We start from the raw sequence: 25,061 nt of genomic DNA, 5'->3' as shown, positions 1-25,061 counted from the left end.
TTCTGTTTGGAAGAGATAATAGTACTACTTTCGGTTATAAATGATTTAAAGAAACATAATTTCACAACAAGAACATACATTTGGAACTGCAGAACATTGAAAGGAACATCACATCCCCTCATTTTCCATGTTTTTAAAAATTCTGTATGTTTACTATTCCTTTCTTAAGTGCCTTTGAGTCTTGACTTTTCTCCCACATGAATGTAGAGGAGACAGGAGTTGATGAATTTTGAAATGGTCACATTAAGTAAACTTTATCATGGCACTGAAGAGAAGGAAAAAGTTGGTTCTTTAATGAGTTACTCTTCAGTTGTTTGAAGTTTTCCAAAGCATTTCCATAGACAAAATGCAGATCACATTAAAAATCTAGCAAACCTCACTTTGGATATTACATCTATTTTATTTACCTTTCTATTACCATGGTATAGTAAACATAAAATCGGTACATCAAAAAAAATATAAAAAAAATAGGAGCAGTAAAAGATGCATATTATTACAAAAAATAACAAAGAAATAATAAATATAAAACAAATTAATTGCTCTTTTCAAAAATCAGACATTTCATAAAAATTTGAGGATCACCAGAGAGTCACAAAATATTGATATTGGTTGGGCAAAATGTCATTGAAGCCATTGGGTGTAACTGCCACCCTTCATTTAAGATAGTTGTAAGAAACAGCTCAGCTATATTATAGCAACTCCCAGCTAAAATAAAAAGCATATGCAAGTCTGCCCAGGAATTAGAATTATGTGGACAGAGAACTTTGTGTGTGTGTGTGTGTGTGTGTGTGTGTGTGTGTGTGTGTGTGTAAGGGAAGCGACAGACACAGGCTTTTGAGAGTTGCTGGCTAAAAGAGGTTTGGGGCTGTAAACAAGGAAACTGGCTTCTGTTGTTTGATTCTTCTTGTGTTCAGGGAAACAAGACCATTCCCAAACTTGTTTTGCCGCTTGTGCAGGGAAAGCCGCTGGCGGGCTGGGCCGGTTTGTTTACCTGCTGCATCCGCAGGTTCAGCTGACTGCGGCTCCCAGTGACCCCGGTTTGCTGCTCTTGGCCAATGGGAGCTGCTGGAAGCGGTGGCCAGTATGTCCCTTGGCCCGTGCCACTTCCTGCAGCCCCCATTGGCCTGGAGCAGTGAACCGTGGCCAGTGGGAGCCATGATTGGCCAGATCTGTGGATGCAGCAGGTAAACAAACCGGCCCGGCCCGCCAGGGGCTTTCCCTGCACAAGCGGCGGAACAAGTTTGGGAACCACTGCTTTATACATTCCTTGTAAATAAACATTTTTGTATCAAAGGCATCTGACCACATTTCTCCTAACTGGAACAACCAAGATTCCGAATTTTTGGCTAGCCACTTGGGCTAAAAGAAGTAACGATATGTTAAATAACTACTGTGATAGATCCAGGCCAGTTGGGAAGAGCAGAGTAGTCCAAGGGAGATATACTGGCCACTGGATAAGCAGTTTTCTGTTCCCTGAGTGACCAGAGCAGGGGCTGCTCCAGGCTAATGAGAACACCTGACTCCAGTTAACCTGCCAAGAGTCAGGTGTGGCTGTTAAGTACCTGACTCTAATTAAGGCCCCTCTGATGCTATAGAAGGACTCACTCCAGTAAGGCCAAAGGGAGCCAGGGGAGAGGAAGTGCGTGTGAGGAACTGGGAGCAAAAGGCGTGCAAGAAGCTGAGAGTGAGTAGGTATACTGCTGGAGGACTAAGAAGTATAAGCGTTATCAGACAGCAGGAGGAAGGTCTGGTGGTGAAGAAAAAGAAGGTGTTGGGAGGAGACTATGGGGCAGTAGCCCAGGGAGTTGTAGCTGTCACACAACTGTACCAGGAGGCACTCTATACTGCTGCAATCCACAGGGCCCTGGGCTGGAACCTGGAGTAGAGGGTGGGCCCGGGTTCCCCCAGAACCTCCCAACTCCTGATCAAACACAAGAGGAATTGACCTGGACTGTGGCTTCTACCAGAGGGGAAGGTCTCTGGGCTGTTTCCCAACCCACAGGGTGAATCTGTGAGGTGAGCAAATCCGCCAATAAGCACAGGACCCACCAAGGTAGAGGAGGAACTTTGTCATACTACCTACTACATTTTTTTCCTCCTCCCTAATTTTTATGGCAAAGTGTGCGTAAATATTTACAACAAATGCTACAGGATACACTTACAGTGAAGGAAACCAGTGTATATTTCTTATTTGTCAAATGACACTATTTTTTTAAACAGACTCTGTTTAATTACTGAAAAAACCCTTTTTACCCTTTGTTCAGGAAAAAATATTCTTTTTTCCCCCAAGTGGGGAATTACACACCCAGGGCTGAGAAATTATGTTGGCTTGAGGGGCAGAACAGGCAAAATACAATCCTAGAATAATGACAGGTTTAAGGCCCTGTAACTTGTGAATTAATAAGTCTATAAAAGGAAGTGGAAACCAAAACATTCCCAGATTTCCAATGGGAAAATTACTTCTAGTGATTCAGAATGTATAACTTCATAGTCTAAATGAGGGCTATGACCGTGCTTACTGGAGGGGCCTCACAGATTGCGCAATCAGGGAAAACTACAAAGAATGGGGTAGACGATCCCCAAAACTGTTGGTTTATTCTAATAATTAGATTCACCAAGACAGCAACAAAACAGCTTCTACAATACCTTACTGATTATCCAGAAGCCAAAAATACAGATCCCCCAAAAGCAATCCAGCCCTGGGCTCCCACCCAGACAGCCAAGTCAAATATGGTAAGTATTACTTAAAATCTTATTTACTATATATAAAATCCTTCCAATCCTAAGAGATTGGACACATTTCCCACCAGGTCAATGAATAATTCAGATTTTGTCCAAATACATTCTTACAGCCAATTCTTATTAACTAATCTAAGATATATTAAAAAAAGAAGAAAAAGAATACTGTGGTTAAACGATCATTATACATACAGATATGCATAAAGTTCTTAGGTCAGTTTCATAGCAGAGATGGTGTGCTGCCGGGTTGTAAAAAATCCATCCAGAATCAGTTCATAAAGTTATAGTCCAAATAGGCAGTCTATGTGCAGAGCCTGTTTAATTTCTTCCATTTAAAGTAGCAGGGTAATCCAGACTAGAGCTGGAGACCTCAGTCTTGCGAGTCAAACCTCCCCTGACAAGGTTCAAGCAGACTTGAGATGACAGAATCAGGCCCTAGAGTTCTTTTGCAGATCTCTGGCAGGCTACAGTAGGTTCTTGACACAGATAACACAGTGGGCATTCCTTCAATGAAGAACAGGTAATATACATTGTTACTATAGCCAATTCCTATTTCCTGTGTATGCCCAGGTAATTAGTTACATTGATTAGCATAAGGGAATTCACCATTCAGAGGTTCACAGGTAATTTACTACAAACTTCAGAGAGAAATAAAGACAATCATGTTATTGCACCACACGTTTCACCTAATTGCTAATATCCCCTCTTGATCTCTGAATCAATAGAACATAGTAACTGACAGGAAAAGAAATTTAGCATGTATAAGCTGATTAGATCACATTGTTAACATCTAACAAGAGTTAGGTAAACACAGGCAAACACAATTAGTATTTACTTAACAATTCTCTAAGAGTACAGAACCCTCAACCATTTAACGTGGCTTTGATAACGATTTACAAGAAGTGGCCCTGCTTATCATTTCAATACTTCTCTAATATATTCTTCAAGATTGAAATTGGGTCACTTTTTAGCCTGCTGGTTGCTTAACCCTTTTTGGCTCAGTGTCACACCAGCTAGATCAGGCCTGTGTTCCATCTAGTCCAGAATATTGTCTCTGACAGTGGTCAGCACCATATTTCAGGGGAAGGAGCACAAAACCTTGCAGAGGGCGATTAAATGAACAACATGTCCAAAGGAAGAGTTAAGTTAGAGGTTACCTAAACTTAGCTTGAGGGTTTATTTTCCTTCCAAAACTTTTCCCTTTTCTTTTATCTTTACAATATAGTAATATGCCATAAATGGAGGAAATCTACATAAACTTTCCTAGTTGCCTTTGAAATCTCTGCCTATATATACAGCTCATCCTGGAAAGCAGACCTTACATGATCCTTTGGTTATACTAATGCATTCTTCTGTTTTTGTCACATCATTGAAAATGATGCATGTAGAGGTGATTAATCCCTTAAATGTATCTAATTTGCAATATTATATTACAATTTATTAAGCTTAATTCCTGGTGGTGACCTAGAAAAACCTCAAGTCAAGTCTCATTCCCTCTCTCAGTGCGCATATACTAACTTGGATGGTAATAATGCTATGAGAAATAGGATCAAAGCAAAGTAATTCCAAGAAGGGATAACAAACGTAATGACTAAATGTAAACAAATGTCTCTCATAAATAAGCAACTACTTTTAAAAAGGACATTAAACATTACTTCAAAAGGTTTTCATTGAAGAGGATATTTTTGGTTGAACAATAGGAGAGGTGGAAAAATGTACTCAGTACAATTGTAATTAATCTTTAAACCACTCTGTGATTAGACTGCTTTCTAAACACAGCAATATTTTTTACTACTTGACAAATACCGTACTTAGCAGTGTTTTTGGTTTCTAAGTGAAATACCCAATTTAATAAAAGGCAATGAGATATGAAAGCTGTAAATATTTTTATCTCATCTCAAAAGGTGGTGGTGGTTGTTGTGTATACCACACACTATCTGATGTATTTGGCTTTCTCAAGATTCATATGCTGCAGGAATCAGCTTTCATTAAATAACTGAGACCCTGTCACAGGAAGAGCTAGACCTTTAAGAGGAGCTCACATCCCAACTTTTAATTGTCCGGGATATCCTCCCAGATCAGGTAACTTTAGGCTACAGCAGTCTCTGCCCTCCCAAAAGTTACAGTCTAAATAGACAATCAGAAAAATGCATCATTATTACAGGATCCTAAACTGACAGAATTAAAAGTACACTGCTGAACAGTGTACTGAAAACTTGATATTTGACCTGCCTTTAAACTGTAATTTTGTTATGTAGTAGGGATTGTCTTCCATTTTCTGAATATTAAATAAACCCCATGCTTCGCTGCTGATGTTAAGACTGTTTTAAATGACCCTCCAGTATTTTTCTTCTGTTGCTCCAAGTACTCGTCAGCCACTAGGGGGAGCATAGTGCCAATTCGCAGACTTGTTGACATGCTTAATAGTCATGCTTTGATAACGGGGTGGAAATCAATAACTTCCCCAAACATACACACACACATACACACAATTCAAAATAATTAGAAACAGAAATACTATTTTAAAACTTAAGAATATTACAAATTGTGAAGAATAGAGTATGATAGATTATTAGTGTTGGAAGGGACCTCAGGAGATCATCTAGTCCAACCCCCTGCTCAAAGCAGGGCTAAATCCCCAAATGGCCCCCTCAGGGATTGAACTCACAACCCTGGGTTTAGTAGGACAATGTTCAAACCACTGAGCTAGCCCTCCCCCACTACTGACCCCTTGAAAAACTTCCCCAAAAGACAGTCTCTCGGATGTATCAGTGAATTCTTGATGCAGCACACTCACTGAAGTCCAACCAGGCACTAGGAGCTAAGTAATTCCAATAGTTTTATGAAAAAGATTTACAGGGCTAATTTCAAGAGATGCTGTAAGTTCTTTGGGGGCAGAGACCGTTTTCATTCTGATTGTACAGCACCTAGTACAATAGAGTGCTGGGCCACAATTGGGGCACCTAGGTGCTACTGCAACACAAATAACCAATAATAAACAGTCCAATTTCCAGAAATCTCCATTAAGCTGAATCAAAAATCTGTAAAAAGTAATAATGAAGGTCAATTTTCCTTCTTCTGGAGGAAATTTGTGGTGACCTCAGGTTAATTTTCCTCCTTAGCCTTGATTCTAAAATCCTCGCAATACTGACAAATCAACTAGAAAACTAGAGAAGTTGGATACATAGAGTAATGTGTAGTTTTGGTTTTTCAGCTATGAAAAGATGAGAGCATCTTTCACTGAGATGGTTAGTATATGTGGGCTTTGTGAAAGACGTGTTTTGACGAGGGATCTGAAAGAAGTGTGCTTGCAGTACAAGGGAGAGAACTTCAAGTGGAAGGAGCAAAGGGAGAAGTGAGGTGAAATTAATTAGGATCAGGGCTTGGCCTTTATAAGTGAGGGAATAGAGGACACCAGTGAATGGAGAAACATTGCCCAAATGGGGAAGGAGAAGTTGAGAAGTTTAGGTGGTGATTTAAGTGGGCTGGAAGGGAACAAAATAGGAATTGAGGAGGTGGGAGAGGTTGCAGTGATATATGTGAAAGATACTCAAGACAGAGATCAGAGAAGAAGGGATGGAGTTTTGAGAGGGTAAAGAGAGACAGAGAACAAGGCAGCAGAACATGATGACTGCCTCGTTGTGTGGTGATAAGTGGAAGAAGGAGTCAAATAGCACAGCTGATCTGAGGGATGAGTAGCCATTTCAATAGCCAGGGTTTTGTGATCTGATTAACATAATATTTTTGTTGCATCAGGCCCCTGGGTGGATCATTGATGATGAGGATCAAACTTAGGACCTCTGGATCCAAGAGAATGAGCATCTACCACCTGAACTTAGAGGCCTGGGTTTGTTAGCAGAATGACTGTGCAGTGTGGTAATCCTTTATGTGGCCCAGACACTTGAGGTAGACATAGCACTGTATAAGCATGGATTAGTTCAGCTTCAATTCTGAATGCTGTGTGCTAACTGAAAGCTTGGAACCTCCACTTTTAAATAGGGTGTGACCAGAGTCCCAGGGGAGCCAACTGAGGTCACTCAGGGTGAACTGCAAAGAATGGGGCAGACAGTCCTCCAAGCTAGTGGAAATTCCAATACTTAGATTTACCAAACCAGTGCAAAATAACTTCTATAATACCTCACTGGTTACCCAGAAGCCAACAACACAGTTCCTTTAAAGTAACCCAGCCTCAGGCCTCTACCCAGACACCCAAGTCAAATATGATGAGGATTACTGAAAATCTTATTCATCATAATAAAAAAGTTCTACCAACCCCAAAGGATTAGACACATTACCTCCCAGGTTAATGAATATTCCAGATCTTACTCAAATACACACTTACAGCCAATTCTTATTTAACTCAACTAAAATTTATTAAAAAAGAAAAGAGAGAATTTTGGTTAAAAGATGGCTATACATACAGACATGAGTACAATTCCTGAGATTCAGATTCATAGCACAGATGGTGAGCTTTGTAGTTGCGGAGAGTTCTTCCAGAATTAGTTTGTAGATTATAGTTCAATGTTTATATTCAGGGTGGTCCAATCAGGACTGGGATCTCAGCCTTGTGGCTCAAGCTTCCCCTGCACAAAGCATCTCAGATAAAAAAGATTGGGACCCAATGCATCTTTATACAGTTCGGAGTCCTTAGGTGAAAAACAGGCAATCTTGGATACTTTGAAGTGGGCCTATTTCCTAAGCATCATCAGTAATTAGCTACATGGATTTACATAAGGCAATTTATCCATTAGGCAGCCTATCACAAACTTTAAAGTGACATATAGACAACGACATTATTTCACCCCAGATTCATCTAAACATTAATATTTCCTTTTGATCTCTGAATCAATAGCTACAGTGACCGACAGGAACTGTCTGTTTACATGGTAACATACAAGATATAAGTAAACACCTATAATTAGTATCACCTTTAATTTCTAACATAGGCTAGAACTTTGAAATGCAAACCTGTCTAGCATGGAGTGGCCCTAATTACCACTCACATACTCTTCTAATATGTCTCTAAAGGTTGGCTTTGGGTTATTTAGCCTGCAAGCTGCTTAACCCTTTCTGGCCATGTGTCATACTTGTATAAGATCCACTGCAGTTATATAACAGGGTAGCAACAATAGTTTGCATGGTCACATTTTAATGAGAAAACATCACATAGGATAATGTATTAATATTTAACTCTAGGTGTTGCTGAGAACGGGCTCTACAATAATGCTGGAGTTGAGAAGGGCAGGAGGAGAAAGCAAAAGTAGTGAGAACAAAGGATTTTTAGAAGGTGATTCCAAAAAGGACTATGAAGATGACATCTTCTTACTCAACAAATCTGGTCCGTATATCTGTATTCACAGGGATATCTGCTGACGTTAGATATGACAACAAATCTCTGCTAGCTTTTACTTCTGTGCTGGCATTGCAGAGCTAACAGCTATGAGATAGCAAACTGGATTATTTTCTGGTTTGCAGATCATCCCCATCTTGAATCTGAATTTTTTGAAGTTTGCTCTGTTAATCTTTCTGATGTGTAGTTTCTGCCCCTTCAACACTCCAGTAGCACTTGGGCTGCCTCTCTCCAATGAAATGGACCACTCTCATCTCAGACCATTGATAATCCAGTAACAGGTGATGGCGTTCTTACTTCAGTCAAGCGTTCTTCTGTTGGGGAGTTGAGAGAGGTACTTTATTTTCCGTTCCAATATCTCTAAGAATATCACCAGCAAGAGCAATTTTTAATGAAGAGCTGACCTGCTGGAATTCAACAGGTCTGATAGTTTCTCTGCTAATGTGTTAAACCTTTGTGAGCTCTGTGGCTATGTATCCCTTGGAAAGCAACATTTTGTCCTAAGAGTGTGGATTTTAATAAAGCTGTATTTTGGACTGCAGTAGGTAGGCTTTCTGAATAGCTGGGCTTGTAATGAGAACAACAAATGTAAGGGGCAGGCAGTGTTTGTGGCTATTTGAAAATAATGGAGGCAGTTCCTACAGGGACTACTGGAATATGAAACCAGTGAAAGTTTCTGCCAGAATGTGTGGTGAAAACAGTGCCTATGCTGGAATCGCATCTCCCTTGCCTCCCCTCTCCTTCCAATTTAGGTCATTCATTTAAAATATCTGATAATTTTCATTTGTGTTTCACCACATCCTTTGGGGTATTTAACACTGAGGTAGTTATGAGAGGAAATTCAGTTGCCACATTATCTGTAGCTTGGTCTTCATCATACAAAGAGTTTATAGCCAAAGAAAATAAAGCTATTTTTACAATCCATGTCAACAGTACATACTAAAAGCACAATGGAGACATCAAGTCCTTAACCACTAAATAAACTGTTTTACAAATTAACAGATTTATGCCAATACCCCTCCTGGCTGGGATCTGCTGTTATGAGACTATTGAAAACTAAAGTGAACATTTAAAACAAACATTTTATTGTTCCAGTAGCAAGTATTTCAATTTTTAAGCTATTTATCATTTTTCCAACATATATGCACAATGAAACCTTCCCTGTGTGTTTTTCTAGTTCATCTGTGTTTTATGACAAAATAATAGGATTTGAGATCAGAAGGGACCTTTATGGCCATCTAGTCTGACCTCCTGCATAGCAGAGACATACAATTTCACCAAGTGATTCCTGTGTCTAGCCCAACCACTTGTGGTTTATTTAGAGGAACTTGCGATTCTTGTTTTCAAGCACAATAATAAAATGTCTTAATAGCAAATGTACAGTTAGCATGTTAATTTGCCCTGTCTTCCTTTGAACATATGGAGCCAGATCCTCAACTGGTGAAAATTACATAGTTTAGTTGGAAATCTTTATCTTTTTCAAAACTATGCCTCTGTGTTTCTCCCTAAAGTATAAGTGTACGTATGGAAATATTTAATTGCAAATGCAATTTGAACTTCATGTGCACAGTTTTCATACATAATTACTGATTTGCTCATGTGAATACTTAACAGGTGCAATATAGAAAACAAATTTTGAAAATTTGGTGGTGAAACATATCAAAATGTAATCAGAAGGCTCACTGTTACAAATAACACATTTGGCTTAAATATTTAAACAGTAAAGCTCCCATGACTTTTAAGCCACTATTATCAACAAACTGATTAATAAACGCCATACTCCCAATTGCCTATCCTGTTCAAACCCATTTGGCCTTTGAAATTAAACAAATACTTCCTTAATTGTAAAAATAAATAGTATCAGGCAATATCTTCATTCTGTTTTCTTTTGTTCAGACTTTGAATGGTATCATAGGTATTGAACAGAAACATACAGGTGGAAAATGCTACCATTGTGAAGTAATGTGAATTGAGAAAAATCACCTGCTTGTCTTGGGATTGGCTCCATTTTTGTCTAATAAAACATCAGACTGGACTTTCAGCCTCTGATCTGAAAGCAAATGTACCGATATGAACAAAATTTACTTATTTAACATGTTGGATGACATAACATGAGGTGACATAATTTAACATGTAGCAAATGGCTACTTGTAACAGAACACAGGACTAAAAAAAAGTAGAGTCAAAATCTGGGAAACATCATCATACTGCTTATCTATTGGAAGAGGCTCAGGACATCTGTGTGTTTTAGTGTTTCACTTTTTAAATACATTTTCCTATCTGGTTAGGAACATATGTATAATTATTGAGCCTATGTTTGCAGAAGAGTTTAAGAGATGATGAACTTCTGCTCACTGAAATTATCTTCCTCATGTCATATATGACAATCAGGATTCCAGCCAAAAAGCATACACTCATGAATAATTGTGACTGCATCTGGAATATTAAGATATTTCAAAATAATTTTTACTTCTGTTACAGCCCTGGTTGAGCTCCCCTTATGGTTGGACACTAAGCTGCTGCAGTGGACTCAACCATTGGATCTCAGGTGCCTTTAAGCTTACTGGGTCTGAACACCATCCAGATACTGTCTTAGTCCGCCTCTTTGACATACTCTTTGACAACACATCCTTTCCTGGGATATGGGACCCCTTGGTCCCTCTGCCCTAAGCCTGCAATAGTTTAAGCATACCCTCCCCATATCTTCATGCTTGTAGGTACTCTGGTTTACTGTTGAATCCTTTGGGGATCATGTGACAGTTAAGGAAACACCAAAGATTATGCAAAAGGAACTTCTCAACCAGACACATTTTACTCATAGACAAAGCACAAGAATTGGAACTACAGGGAAAAATAACAAATGTGCAAGCAAAACCCCTCCCTCTCACGTCTTCATCACTCCAATGGTTTTGGTTTGTGTCCTTTCAGAGTCCTCCTGCTCAGTCTTCTTGTTGACCACCAAAGGCTGATTGGAGAGAGAGAGAACACTTTTGCTCACAGGATCCATCCTTCAAATAGAGTTCTGGCCCTTCACTTAGGTGACCCTCCAAGGAGATTCAAAATCCCCTGTCAGGTAATCATTGCCTAACTCCAGCCTCCTAGCTGGGGGTCTAGACTGGGAAAAATATTTCCACTGGACTATTGTTCTAGGGTGGATCCTTTTGAATGAAGGATCCTCAAGACAGGGATCAGCAACATTTGGTACGCGGCCCACCTGGGTAAGCCTCCTGGCGGGCCGGGCTGGTTTGTTTACTTGCTGCGTCCGCAGGTTCAGCCAATCACGGCTCTCACTGGCCGTGGTTTGCCACTCTAGGCCAATGGGGGCTGCAGGAAGCCGCGGCCAGCACATCCCTCAGCCTGCGCCGCTTCCCGCAGCCCCCGTTGGCCTGAAGTGGTGAACCGCGGCCAGTGGGAGCCGCAGTCAGCCGAACCTGCGGATGCAGCAAGTAAACAAACTGGCCCGGCCTGCCAGGGGGCTTACCCTGGTGGGCCGTGGGCCAAATGTTGCCGATCCCTGCCCAAGACTGAGGACTCCTGATGGCTTTCCCATTGTTAGATCCTCTGCTAGGTATAAGGATCTATCCTAACATCTCCTAGATGTCCCAACCCAAGATAAAGGTTACAGTACAAAAGTGAAGAGCACATGGCAGTTTACAATCAAAATGGTGTTCACAAAACAGAATGGAGTTTGCAGACTGATGATGATTGATATAAACATATACAGATATAAACATATACCAGTTAATCAAAACTTCTAATTATCTCTGGTCTGTTTCTGTAGATATTTCCTACTGAGAGTAGGGTTCATTCAGAAATCTTTGGTATACTCTTTGTACTCCAGAGATTACATTATGTGCTTTTAATGTGCATTAATACTCACCCTTCACCCTCATTGGGCTTTAGAAGTTTCATGGGCCCTCCTCTGACACCTCATTTAAGTCTTGACCCCTAGATGGAATCTGAACCTCTTATGTACAGTTGAAATTACATACATATGTAAGCAGTCAGGATGAGCTCTACCCTGACATCTGGTGGTGAACTGTGGCGAGTTGTGGAAAAGAACTTCAGGGGCTGGTCTTGTTTGCATAGGCACACCCACCCTAGCATGAGCCCACAGCCACCCAAAGGTCATTTTGGCTGCTGTGGGATCCCCAGTTTCTCTGTTATTGGGGCAGGAATAATAAAGTGTTGTTACCCTGATTATGTGAATCAAGGCCAGTGGAACTGTTTTATGACAGAGGGACTCACCATCAACTAAGTAGCACTCACTAGACTAGGGACATGAGTTCCAAAACCCAGTGAGCAGAGAGAGGTTGGGGACAGGTATTTGTACTTCATGGTATGGGCCCCTTTTGAGGGCCTGAAATACCAACTGCATCTTTTCCTCTTTCCGCTGTTGAATAGCAGAGCTAATTTTGATTCCATTAAGAGTCTAGTTACAGACTGCTGTGCTGAGTTCACTTAGGGCCAATGGTGCAGCAGTACTGGGGCTCCCCTACTACAAGCTGAAATCCATGAAAGAGCTGAGATCATTTGGTGTTTTAAGTAGTGGGGGATCCTGAAGATATATTGCTAAGCAGCTAGCACAGTAGAGCAGTTTGTGGGACGGTTGGAGCAGCCCATGGGATGATGAGTGGGGTGAAGCAGAGCTGAGCAGTTTGCGGGACAATTGGAGCAGCCCATGAGATGGGGAGTGGCGTGAAGTAGGGCAGAGCGGAGCAGTTTGCAGGACTGTTGGAACACCCCATGGGACGGGGAGTGGAGTGAAGCAGGGCAGAGTGGAGCAGTTCGTGGGACAGCTTGAGCGGCTCACAGGACGGCTGGTGGAGTGGAGCGGCTCATGGTGAAGGCTGCAGCAGAACCCCACAGAGAGGTGGGGCAGTTGGCCTCTGACCACATAAGGTGCCGCTTAATACCCCTGCGCCCCTTCCCACCCCACTTTCCCCCCGGGTTGTGGTAATGTGTGTAAAACTTTGCAGATAAACTTTTGAACTCTGGGGCTGCAGGGACAGAGACTTTTGAGGTGTTGGACTTTTGAGACTTTGGGGTGATCTTTTGGATTGTTGGACTTAAGACCCTGAGGGGAATAGGATACTGCCAAACTTACTTGGGGGTGGATCTTTTGCTCATGGTTTGTGTTATGAATCTTGTTTGTGATGTTTCCCCAACATAATGCCTCATTGTTTCCCTCCTTTATTAAAAGGATTTTGCTACACTCAGACTCCGTGCTTGTGAGAGGGGAAGTATTGCCTCTTTGAGGTGCCCAGGGGTGTGTGTATGTAATTGTCTCAGGTCACTGGATGGGGTCTCGAGACAGTTTTGCATTGCGTTATTGAAACAGAACCCCTAGATACTGAACACGCCCCTTGTTGATGCCAACTCAGATGGGCAGAAGGGTTTCATATATATTTTTTTAATTTTAGTCTTCTCTGACCCTTTTTTTTTTTTCTGCTCTGGACCCTGATTAGATGTTAGCGTATTTGTTTCTATTATTAAAAGTTACAGAAAACCCATTTCCTGTTTCATCTTATTTCCTTCATTTAGCCTATTTTAAAAACTTCTTTGTTGTGTATCTTAAGCGTGAATGTGAGAGGAAAAAAAATGAAACACAAGATGGCAGGGTGAAAGATTTTAGCAGCATTACCTTGAGGTAGCTGAATTGCTTCTGGGTAAAGGACATGAAGACTTATGCAAGAAATTATAAATGAGAGTAAGAATTATTATAAAATGTTTCCCTGTTATGTATGTTTCCCATAGGTCACAAACTATTTTTAGGACTATCTTAGAGAATTTTAAAATCCTTTTGGGACTATTTTTCATATCCTTCTAGGTAGAGCCAGGTAGCTTTGATCCCATGAGTCCACTAAGGGCTCAGTGAAAGCCATGAAAACATCTGAAACCATTATTTTGAAGGACTGCCAGATGTCATACTTTAATTTTGTTACATATTTATTTATAGAAAGGTTTTTACTGTCAAAGGGCTGAGTCTAATCTATCCTGCGCCTTCACCAGGTATAATTTTTTTTCTTTTGTGAAGGGGCAGAGGAGAAAATCTTTCTCTGACATGAGTTGATTTAAAAAGCGGCTATTGGAAACTGCTTGGGGATCTGGAATGTTTTAAGAATAAATCCCAGTGAGAGGGATTAGTATGCAGATGAGGAGTTTACAAAGAAAAATACACTGATTTTATCACTTTCTGTGTGGCATAAGCAGAAGGAGTGCCCATCCTGCTCTAAATACAGTTCAAACATCTTTTTATTTTAATATTTTAAAATGGCCATTTCCAAAGGATTTAAAGCTTTTAAAAATCATTTCTAAACACCTATTTATAGGAAAGGATACAAATTGGGTGATGAGCTGCCACTTATTCCCTTACGCTTAAGCTCTTGGATATCTGCCCCCAGGTCCATATGCTATCAACCTATGGAAGATATGTTTGCTCTGCCAGCAGCAGCATCTGGATGCTTGGCACACTTCTTTGAACAGTTGTTTTTGCAGCTTGGGAGCTGTTCTGGATTTCTCATGTGGTCAACAGGCAGCTGGAACTTTTTATCTCTTTGGATGCCATTTTCCTTTGGTTCGTCTTGAGTTCTTTTGAATTTCTGTATTTCCATCCATAGGATAATAAGATTCTCTTCAGTCATTTCTCAATATCTGTGTAGAAGATCTTCACAGCTAAAAGAAGGGGTGTGTGTGTGTGTGTGTGTGTGTGTGTGTGTGTGTGTGTGTGTGTGTGTGTGTGTGTGTGTGTGTGTTTTTTCTCCCTGTAGTAATCAGTGCCCTGGACTGAAATCAACCCACATCCTGATATTGCTGCCAACCACACTTACTCTGTGTGCATTGTGACTGTGAATCCAAAGTGACTATCCTTTGTAGAGCTGGTCAAGTATTTTTCGATTGAAGGTTTTTCCATCAGAAAATGCCAATTCATTAAAACTAAAACAATTTTGTGGAAACATGTCTGTGTCAATGAAAATTTAGTTGGGAAAGGTTCTTAGGTTAAAGATGGAATTTCTGTTCAAAAGCAGAGAAAGCAAAAATAAATAATAGCTTGATAGTCAGGGTGCTCACGTACAGTGTGGAGGACCCAGGATCAAGTCCCTGCTCTGATCTGGGGTTTTTCTCCCTCTCATGTTTTTTTCATGAAAATTGTCAAAAGGCCTTGTTTTTGTTTCAGTGCAGAACAAAAACAAATGTCAAAACCTCAATTTTTTTCATGAAATAGAATTCTTGTTTGCTGGCCAGCCCCTAATCCTTTGCCTTTTTCTGCTTGTGTAATCTTCTCTTACAGTGCACACACAGAAGACATCTGGGATACAGGTTGCATCGTCTCAGAAATATGCAGATGGTGGCTCTACTGTGCTATGACACAGTTCCTTGCATGAAAGCAGTTTGTTTGGATTGTAATCAAAGAAACAAACACAGTGAGAAGTTTGCTACCAAATTAGGAGACTTAGTTGCTTGATAGGTCAGGAAAGAAAATGTAAAAACATAAAGAAAGGACAGCTCTTTCAGATTTTCTCTGCATAGCTGCCAAGCCGTAAGTAGGTTCCTGAGTAACTTTTTTTTATTGTCCCCATCTTCCCCGATCTCAGTAGTGACCAGGGTATGGCCTACAGGCCCCTTTTGACCTCTGAGAGCAATTATATTTAAGAGAGTGGGGGGGAAAGGTATTTGATTATGAAATGAAAATGTGTTCCCTGAACAGAACCCAGAATGTTTGTACTGAAGTGTTTGAATTAGCCCTCTCACTTAGGGCATGGCTACACTTGCAGATGGAGAGCGCTGTGAGTTAAATCAGCCCTCGGAGACTGCAGCAGAGAGAGCGCTGCTGTGTGTTCACATTGTCAGTTGCAAGCACACTGGTGCGGCCACATTTGCGGCATTTGCCATGGCATTGGGAGCGGTGCATTATGGGCAGCTATCCCACAGAGCACCTCTTCCCATTTTGGCGCTGTGGCTTGTGGGAAGGGGGCGACGGGGTGCAGGGCATTCTGGGTCCTGTCTCAGTGCTCCATGATGCATTGCTTTGCATCCCAGCAATCCGTGTGCTTCCGTCCACATTTGGCGCCATCTTTCAACATTTTTTGTACTGCGTGCTCTGCCTTCCCTTTTGGTCTGCAGGAATGGATTCCAAACTGCTGAGGAATATGCTGATGGGTCTCGCCAGCATGTCATGAATGGTAGTCGAGTTACTTCTTGAGCTCCAAACTGATGGTGAGGAGCCTGATGATATCGAGTTGCATAATGCTTATGACATGAGATTGCTTGTGGCATTCTCAGACTGCTTATCACAGTGAAACACTGCTTTTGGGCTCAGGAAACAAGTACTGAGTGGTGGGATCATATCGTCATGCAAGTCGGGGATGACGAGCAGTGGCTGCAGAACTTTCGCATGAGAAAAGCCACTTTAGTGGGATTGTGTGCTGAGCTCGCCCCCACCTTGCGGTGCAAGGACACGAGATTGAAAGCTGCCTGACGGTGGAGAAGCGGGTGACTATTGCAATCTGGAAGTTGGCTACTCCAGACAGCTACCGATTGGTCGTGAACCAGTTTGGAGTGGGAAAGTCAACCGTTGGAATCGTGTTGATGCACGTCTGCAGGGCCATTAATTGCATCCTGCTCAGAAGAACCGTGACTCTGGGTAACATGCATGACATTGTGGCAGGCTTTGCGCAAATGGGTTTCCCTAACTGCGGAGGGGCGATAGATGGGACATATATTCCAATTCTAGCACCAGCCCACCTAGCCTCCAAGTACATAAATTGGAAGGAGTATTTCTCTATGATTCTCCAGGTGCTTGTGGATCACCGTGGGCGTTTCATTGACATTAATGCAAGCTGGTCCGGAAAGGTGCATGATGCACGCATCTTTCAGAACACAGGCCTGTTCAGGAAGCTGCAAGCCGAGGCTTTCTTCCCAGACCAGAAAATCACCATAGGGGAAGTTGAAATGCCCATGTGATCCTTGGAGACCCTGCTTACCTTTTCATTCTGAGGCTCATGAAACCCTATTCAGGGAGCCTTGACAACAGCAAGGAGCGCTTCAACAACAGGCTGAGTCGGTGCAGAATGACTGTGGAGTGTGCTTTTGGCTGTTTCGAGGGCCGCTGGTGCTGTCTGTATGAGAAGCTGGACCTCGCCGATGACAACATCCCCACAGTTATATATGCATGTTGTACCCTCCATAACATATGTGAAGGGAAGGGTGAAAGATTCACTCAGGCATGGACCTCGGAGGTTCAACACTTGGAGGCTGAATTTGAACAGCCAGAGAGGAGGGCTATTAGAGGGGCCCAGCGTGGGGCTGCAAGGATTAGGGATACCTTGAGGGAACAATTTGAGGCTGAAAGCCACCAGCAATATTTGGTGCCCTGAATGGCAGTGAAGTGCAGTGGTTCCAATGTTAGTAGGAATCTGTGTTTGCTAAGTATGATACACTGACTTGCAGTGCCTGTTGCTTTCCTGGGCTAAGGTCTCTTTTACTTAATGCAATAATAAAGAAAGTTTTCAAAGCCAAAAAATTCATTTGTTGAAAATAAAATTCATTTATTGAAAAGAAACACAACTGCTTGGGAAACAGAAAGGGCAAAGGGGTGGGGTGGGGAATGGGATAATCACAGATTTATGTATGTCCTGTTATACTTAACCTTCCTGTCTAGAGTGCTGTGCAATGACTGCTGCACTTCAGGCTGGCTAAAATGCATGATGATGAGGGTTGAGTGTAGTGGGTAAGGGTCATAGTATGCAGGATTGGGTGGCGAAGTTACAGGTGTTAGAGGCAACTGGTGGCGATAAGAACCTGGATGTTGGGGAAAGTGGGTTGTAGGTGACATGGGGGCACAAGGGAAAGAGTTCTGGGACAAGGGCTGCGGGGCGGGGGGCGCTGAAGTGCTCCACCTGCATTGCTACAAGTGCCTGTATTGAGTCTGCTTGGCGCTCCATGATGCCTAGTAGCCGCTCTGTGCTTTGGTGCCGGCGCTCCGCATTCTGCTGGCGGACCCTTCTTTCACTCTTCCGCCACTCTTGCACTTTTTTATTTTCATTAAGGGACTGCTGCATGATTTCATGCAGCATATCCTCTTTGCTTCTACGTGGCCGCTTCCTGATTCTTTGGAGTCTTTTGGCCATTGAGAACAAGGACAGCTGGAATCTCAAGGTTGCATCTGTAAAGCCAAAATGCAACACTTAACAGAGGCAGCATTGTTCACACCAGACAGAGCAATGATTTGGCCATACTTAAAGACAAGCACAGTCTACACAATAGCAGAAATTGCCCATCCCAAAGCAAGCGCACATAACCCACAGGACCCCAAAATAGTGAGGAAGCACAGGGGCAAGGGTGACTGATTGTTTCACGGACGTACTGGCCTCTGGGGTTCTGTGCCTTGGGGAGAGCCAACAGCTGCAGGGATAAGCTTTCCAGTTACATGTAATGTAGAATTTGGCTGTACTGAACACTGTGCCCACATTTTCCACAGGATGAGTTCATTCTGGAAGATATCTCACTGCTGAGGGTGACCTGGGGTGCAAGGGAGGGTCTTCTACTACAATGCAGCTTCTGCCCTGGCCCATATGCAGATTGCGGGGGTTCAGCAATGGTTCCCCCGTCCCTCATGGCACAGTCGTGCAGACATGTTAGCCTGACTGGGACAAGAAGCCCAGTAGCTCTGCCAAGGAACCCACGCAAGCAGATTGCCTAACTCCTTCATGAGACCTTTGAAGAGATCACTGAGGCCAATTACCACGATGTGACTGGCTACCTTCCTCCTGGCTTGAAAACAGCTCCTGGCTGCATGCATCTAGGGAGGCTGGGCTGTCTCCCTTCTCCTCAGCACCCTCGCTCCCACTTTCCTACTCCTCCTGCCTTGCTGAACTGGGCTCTGAAGTGTCCATGGCAGTCTTCGGAGTCGAGGTAGGGTCATTCCCAATATCACGTCCAGCTCTTTGTAGAAACGACAGGTCGCAGGGGCAGCACTGGAGCGGCAGTTTGCATTGCGGGCTTTGTATTAGGCATTCCGCAGCTCCTTCACTTTAACCCTGCACTGCAGTGCATCTCGGTCATGGCTCCTTTCCATCATGTCTCTTAATATCTGCCCGAAGGTATTGTAATTCCTATGGCTGGAGCGCAGCTGGGACTGGAAAGCTTCCTCCCCCTAAACAGTGATGAGGTCCAGCACCTCGCCATTGCTCCATACTGGGGATCGCCTGGCACGTGGAGGCATGGTCACCTGGAAAGATTCGCTGAGAGGACTCCATGCCTGGCTGAGCAAACAGGAAGGGGGTTTTCAAAATTCCCAGAGAATTTAAAGAGCGGGTCTGACAGTTGGTCACCTAAGGGCAGGGCAGTAGAGTTCAAAGTGATGACCAGAGTGGCTAGAACAGGCATTGTGGGATGCTTCTGAAGGCCGATCAGAGCACATTAATAGACCTGGGCATCCACACTGGCGCTGCAGCACCCCAGCTGGGGCACAGCAAGCGTTATGCTTCTTGTCGAGGTGGAGTACCAGGAGTGCTCCAGCCACATAGTCTGGGGTGCTCTACATGCCTTGCCAGTGTGGACCCGTCATGAGTTAGAGCACCCGGGGCTGCTTTAATGCACTCTAACTCACAAGTGTAGCCAAGCTCTTAATGTGGAATAACTGTTCTCAAAGATCATACTATGCTTTGGAGTCACAGATAAATGCGGGGAATTAAAAGTGGGATTATATCAATGTGTCTATACTTCCAGGAAAATTATTTTTATTTATGTGTACTACAGAGGAGAAATTATTAAAGATGGATTGACGCTGAGGCTCACATATGAAAGCAAAGGCTATTTTTATTTAATATTAAACTTGAATTATTTGACTATCATATAATCTTGTTAATCTTTTAGATTTTTACTTTTAAAAAAAAAACAACAAAATTAGGCCCAATTCTGTCCTCATTGACATTGGTGCAACTCACAGACATACAGATAGATACATACATACACACTGTGATGGGGCAAGGCCAGATGGCTACACTAAAGTACTGAGGAACAGGTATGTTAGCCCCAGGCTAAACAAATCCCTAGGACCCTGGTAACCAAATGGCAGTTGCTCCAGGTTAATCAAGGCACCTGGGGCCAATTAAGATCTTTCCAGAAGGCAGTGGAGATAGCTACTTTGATTAGAACACCTGCAGCCAATCAAGGCAGGCTAATCAGGGCACCTGGATTTAAAAAGGAGCTCACTCCAGTCAGGCAGAGAGGAGCCAGAGGAGAAGGAGTGCGTGTGAGGAGCTGGGAGCAAGAGGCACAAGGAGCTGAGACTGAGAGGGTGTGCTGCTGGAGGATTGAGGAATTATCAGACAATCAAGCATTATCAGACACCAGGAGGAAGGTCCTGTGGTGAGGATAAAGAAGGTGTTTGGAGGAGGCCCTGGGGAAGTAGCCCAGGGAATTGTAGCTGTCATGCATCTCTTACAGGAGGCACTATAGACAGCTGCAATCCAGAGGGCCTTGGGTTGGAACCCAGAGTAGAGGGCGGGCCCAGGTTCCCCCCAAACTTCCCCACTCCTGATCAAACACAGGAGGAGTTGACCCAGACTGTGGGTTCCACCAGAGGGGAAGATCACTGAGGTGAGCAAATCCGCCAATAAGCGCAGGACCCACCAAGGTAGAGAAGGAACTTTGTCACAACTGGTGTCAGGGGTGGGATTTTTGGTGTGCACAGCACGGCGGAAGAAGGAGGGTGATTTAAAAAAAAAAAGAGAGAGAGAGTTAATTTATTCTGTCACCACAATGGATGACGTAGTGTGGGCACTGATACAAGCCACGGCGGCCCAGCAGGAGGCTACCCGTGTCCAGGTAGCCGCCCAGCAAGAAGCAGTGTGGCTACAGCAAGAGACTAATCGCCTGCTGATGGACCAAGCTGCTCAAGACCGAGCTATGTTGTGGGAACTGGTAAACCAGGTAAAGACCCTTACAGAGCTGAGCCGTGGCCATGATAGGACACGGCTCATATGGGCTAACCATTGGCTGCAGAAAATGATGAGGGAGGATGATGTAGAGGCATACCTTCTGGCCTTTGAGACGACAGCCCTACAGGAGGCCTGGCCTCGAGATCAGTGGTCTGGCATCCTTGCCCCATTTCTGTGTGGGGAGGCCCAGAAGGCCTACCATGATCTGCCTGAAGAGGCTGCAGCAGACTACTCCCAGCTGAAGGCAGAGATCCTGGCCAGATCTGGGGTAACGACCGCAGTGCGGGCCCAGTGGTATCATGAGTGGAGGTACCAGGAAGACAAAACCCCGCGGTCCCAATTGTATGATCTCATCCATCTCGCATGAAAGTGGTTGCAAACAGAGTCCCGGAGTCCGGAAGAGATACTAGAGGTTCTGGTCATCGACTGGTACATGAGGGCACTGCCACCAGATCTCCACAAATGGGTAGGCCAGAACGATCCGTCCGCCTATGACGAGATGATCACGCTGATAGAAAGACGCATGACAGCCAGGGAATTGACCCGACTACCCACGGAAAGCCCCCTTCGTAGCAAACACCCAGCCCCAACCCTGGAAAGTGGGACAGCCAAACCCCTGGGGAGTCCTAGCTCGAGGAAGAGGGGGGCTGAAAACCAGCAGAGACTCCAGAAGGAAGGGATTGGCCTGAGTGGGGGGAACCCTGGGACTAAACCCCCTAGCCCACATGATAGGAGAAGGATTAGAAACAATTATAAATTTTATGCATGTGGGGAGTGGGGACACATAGCAGCACAGTGACCCAGCACCGAGGAGCCTGTGCAATGCAACTTGAGGGATGGGAGGTCCCATGCTTCCTTATCCAACTTGCAGGCGTCGCATTAGCCCCGCATAACTATACTAGGCCGGTGAAGATAAATGGAGCAGAGACTACAACACTTGTGGACTCAGGGAGTGCTATCACCTTTATATCGGGTAAGCTGGTAAAAAGTAGCCAGCTGCTGCAAGCCAAACATGTAGCAGTGACGTGTGTGCATGGGGCCATGAGCCATTACCCCACCATCCCAGTGGAGATGGAGGTTCAGGGGAACCCCATTAAGGTGACAGTGGGCGTAGTTCCTAAACTCCCATATCCTGTAGTTATTGGGAGGGACTATCCAGGGTTTGATAATTTACTTCCCCTGGAGAGTCTGGAGGGAGGTGGAGACCCTGTTGGCAGCGACTCATCACTGGGTGAATGTCAACCCCCAATGTTTTCTGAGTTTTCTCAGGATCTATTCTCAGCCCCCCAAAAGGCCCGGAAGACCAAAAAAAGAAAGGAAGGCCGTGAAGGCTTTGGGAACCCAGACCCTGACCCAGGGACAGAAGACTGCGCTAGTAGGAGATGGACATGAGCAGCCATCAGAGAAACTACCAACATGGAAGGTGAGCCAGAGGCTGGCCCCAGCCGTGATGGCAACGAGCCGTTGGAAGAAGCAGAAGCCGGCCCCTGGGACCTCAGGCAGGTTAGTCCTGGGAGAGAGACTTTCGGACGGGACCAGGCAGAGGACCCTAGATATGATAACATCAGGAAAGAGGTGGCTGAGATAGATGGGATACCAGTGGAGGGGAAGGTCCGGGGTCCAGGACCCTACTTTATAGTGAAGAAAGATCTCCTGTACTGTGTGGTACAAATGCAGGAGCAGGAGATACATCAACTTCTGGTGCCACAAAAACATCAAAAAGCCATATTGAGCCTTGCCCATAGTCACCTGTTTGGAGGATACTTAGGGGTAGAGAAAACCCAGGCCAGGATCCTGCGGAGGTTCTTCTGGCCAGGAGTACATGAAGATGTCAGATGATACTGCACCTCTTGTCCAGAGTGTCAGCTACATAGCCCTCGCCCACACTTACGGGCCCCTTTGATACCTCTTCCAATAATAGAGGTACCATTTGAACGCACAGTCATGGATCTGATTGGGCCCCTAGAGAAGACAGCTCGGGGCCACCAACATGTGCTGGTTGTACTAGATTATGCAACCCGATACCCGGAAGCCATCCCCTTATGCAACACAGCTTCCAAGACAATAGCTAAGGAGCTAGTACAGATCTTTTCCCGGGTTGGGCTACCCAAGGAGATACTGACTGATCAAGGGACACCTTTCGTTTCCAAGTTGATGAAAGATCTCTGTTCATTGCTCCACGTACAAGCCCTACGGACCTCTGTATACCACCCACAAACAGACCTAGAAACCTAGAAAGGTTCAATAGGACCCTCAAGGCCATGATCAGGAAAGTGGTGAGCCGGGATGAGAAAGACTGGGATATCCTATTGCCTTACCTCATGTTTGGCATCCGAGAAGTTCCACAAGCCTCCACAGGTTTCTCTCCGTTCGAGCTACTATATGGGCGCCATCCCGAGGCATATTGGATATAGCCAGAGAAGCCTGAGAAGAGGAGCCAAATCCCGGAAGGAACATAGTTGAGCATGTACTACAGATGAGGGATCGGATAGCCCGAGTTGCACCCATTGTACGGGAACACTTGGAGAAAGCACAGGAGACCCAATGGACCCATTATAACCACCAAGCAAAGCTTCGATAGTTTCAACCAGGGGATCGAGTAATGGTCCTGGTGCCCACAGCAGAAAGCAAGCTGTTGGCCCAGTGGCAGGGACACTATGAAGTGTTTGAAGCCGTGGGAGAGGTAAACTATAAGGTGCAGCAGCCAGGCCGCAGGAAACCGGAGCAAATTTACCACATCAATCTTCTAAAACCTTGGCATGATCGAGAGGCATGCTTAGTCACCCAGGAGACCCTTCCCCAGGAGGATAACTTACATGAGCAAGTGAAGATATCACCCGACTTGACGCCAATCCAAAAGATCGAGGCAGCCGACATGATTAATCACAACTGAGATGTGTTCTCTACAAAACTGGGGCGGACGACTGAGACCTATCACCATATCCGCATGATCCCCGGAGCCAAGGTAACACTGAGACCCTACCGAATCCCAGCAGCCAAAAGAGAAGAAATCAAGGCCGAAGTACAGAAAATGTTAGAATTAGGCGTTATTGAAGAATCCTACAGTCAGTGGTGCAGTCCAATCGTTCTAGTGCCCAAACCTAATGGTACCATGAGATTCTGTAATGACTTTCGCTGACTGACTGAAGTATCCCAATTTGATGCCTACCCCATACCACGCATAGACAAACTGGTTGACCGACTGGGTAGTGCCCGATTCTTGACTACACTGGATCTGACGAAAGGGTATTGGCAGATTCCCCTGACCAAAGAAGCTAAAGAAAAGACAGCGTTCTCCACCCCAGACGCGCTATTCCAGTACACTGTACTCCCTTTTGGGTTACATGGGGCCCCAGCCACATTCCAGCGCCTCATAGATAAGCTGCTGCGCCCCCATACTAGTTATGCAGCTGCATACTTAGATGATGTGATCATCCATACGCCAGACTGGGGAACCCACTTGGAGAAAGTTGAGGCAGTACTACGCACCTTAAGGCGGGCTAGCTTCACCGCTAATCCTGCTAAATGTGCCATAGGACTAGCAGAGGCTAGGGACCTGGGATCTATTGTAGGAAGGGGTATAATGAAGCCCTAAACTAATAAGCTAGAGGCGATTCAAAACTGGCCCCGGCCGACCCGAAAGAAGCAGGTCCGTGCATTCCTAGGCGTGGTAGGCTACAACCGACGTTTTATTCCCCACTTCGCCGGTAGGGCAAGTCCTCTAACGGACCCGGTGAAGGCCCGAGGTCCAGACATGGTGAAGTGGACCGACGCAGCAGAGGGGGCATTTTTAGACCTTCGGACAGCCCTCTGTAATGACCCCATACTCATAGTCCCGGACTTTACCAAGGAATTTATTTTACAGACAGATGCTTCTGAGGTGAGGTTGGGAGCGGTTCTGTCACAAATGATTGGAGAAGAAGAACACCAGATCCTCTATCTAAGCAGAAAGCTGCTCCCAAGAGAACAGAAGTATGCAGTAGTCGAGAGAGAATGCCTTGCTGTCAAATAGGCCATGGAGACACTGC

At 44.3% G+C, this 25,061-nt stretch overlaps 1 protein-coding gene across 1 annotated transcript in view; it reads left to right on the top strand.

Annotated features, from left to right (window-relative positions):
- The window catches only part of ARHGAP6 (Rho GTPase activating protein 6), a 522,412-nt gene that overhangs the window by 56,259 nt on the left and 441,092 nt on the right, over positions 1-25,061 (top strand). The gene's annotated exons all lie outside the window — the stretch shown is intronic.

This window comes from Gopherus evgoodei, chromosome 1 (genome assembly GCF_007399415.2).
Source record: "Gopherus evgoodei ecotype Sinaloan lineage chromosome 1, rGopEvg1_v1.p, whole genome shotgun sequence".
In the NCBI taxonomy this organism is placed as follows: domain Eukaryota; kingdom Metazoa; phylum Chordata; order Testudines; family Testudinidae; genus Gopherus; species Gopherus evgoodei.
Note: the sequence above shows the minus strand (reverse complement) of the source record. Positions and strands in the feature narration are given on the sequence as shown.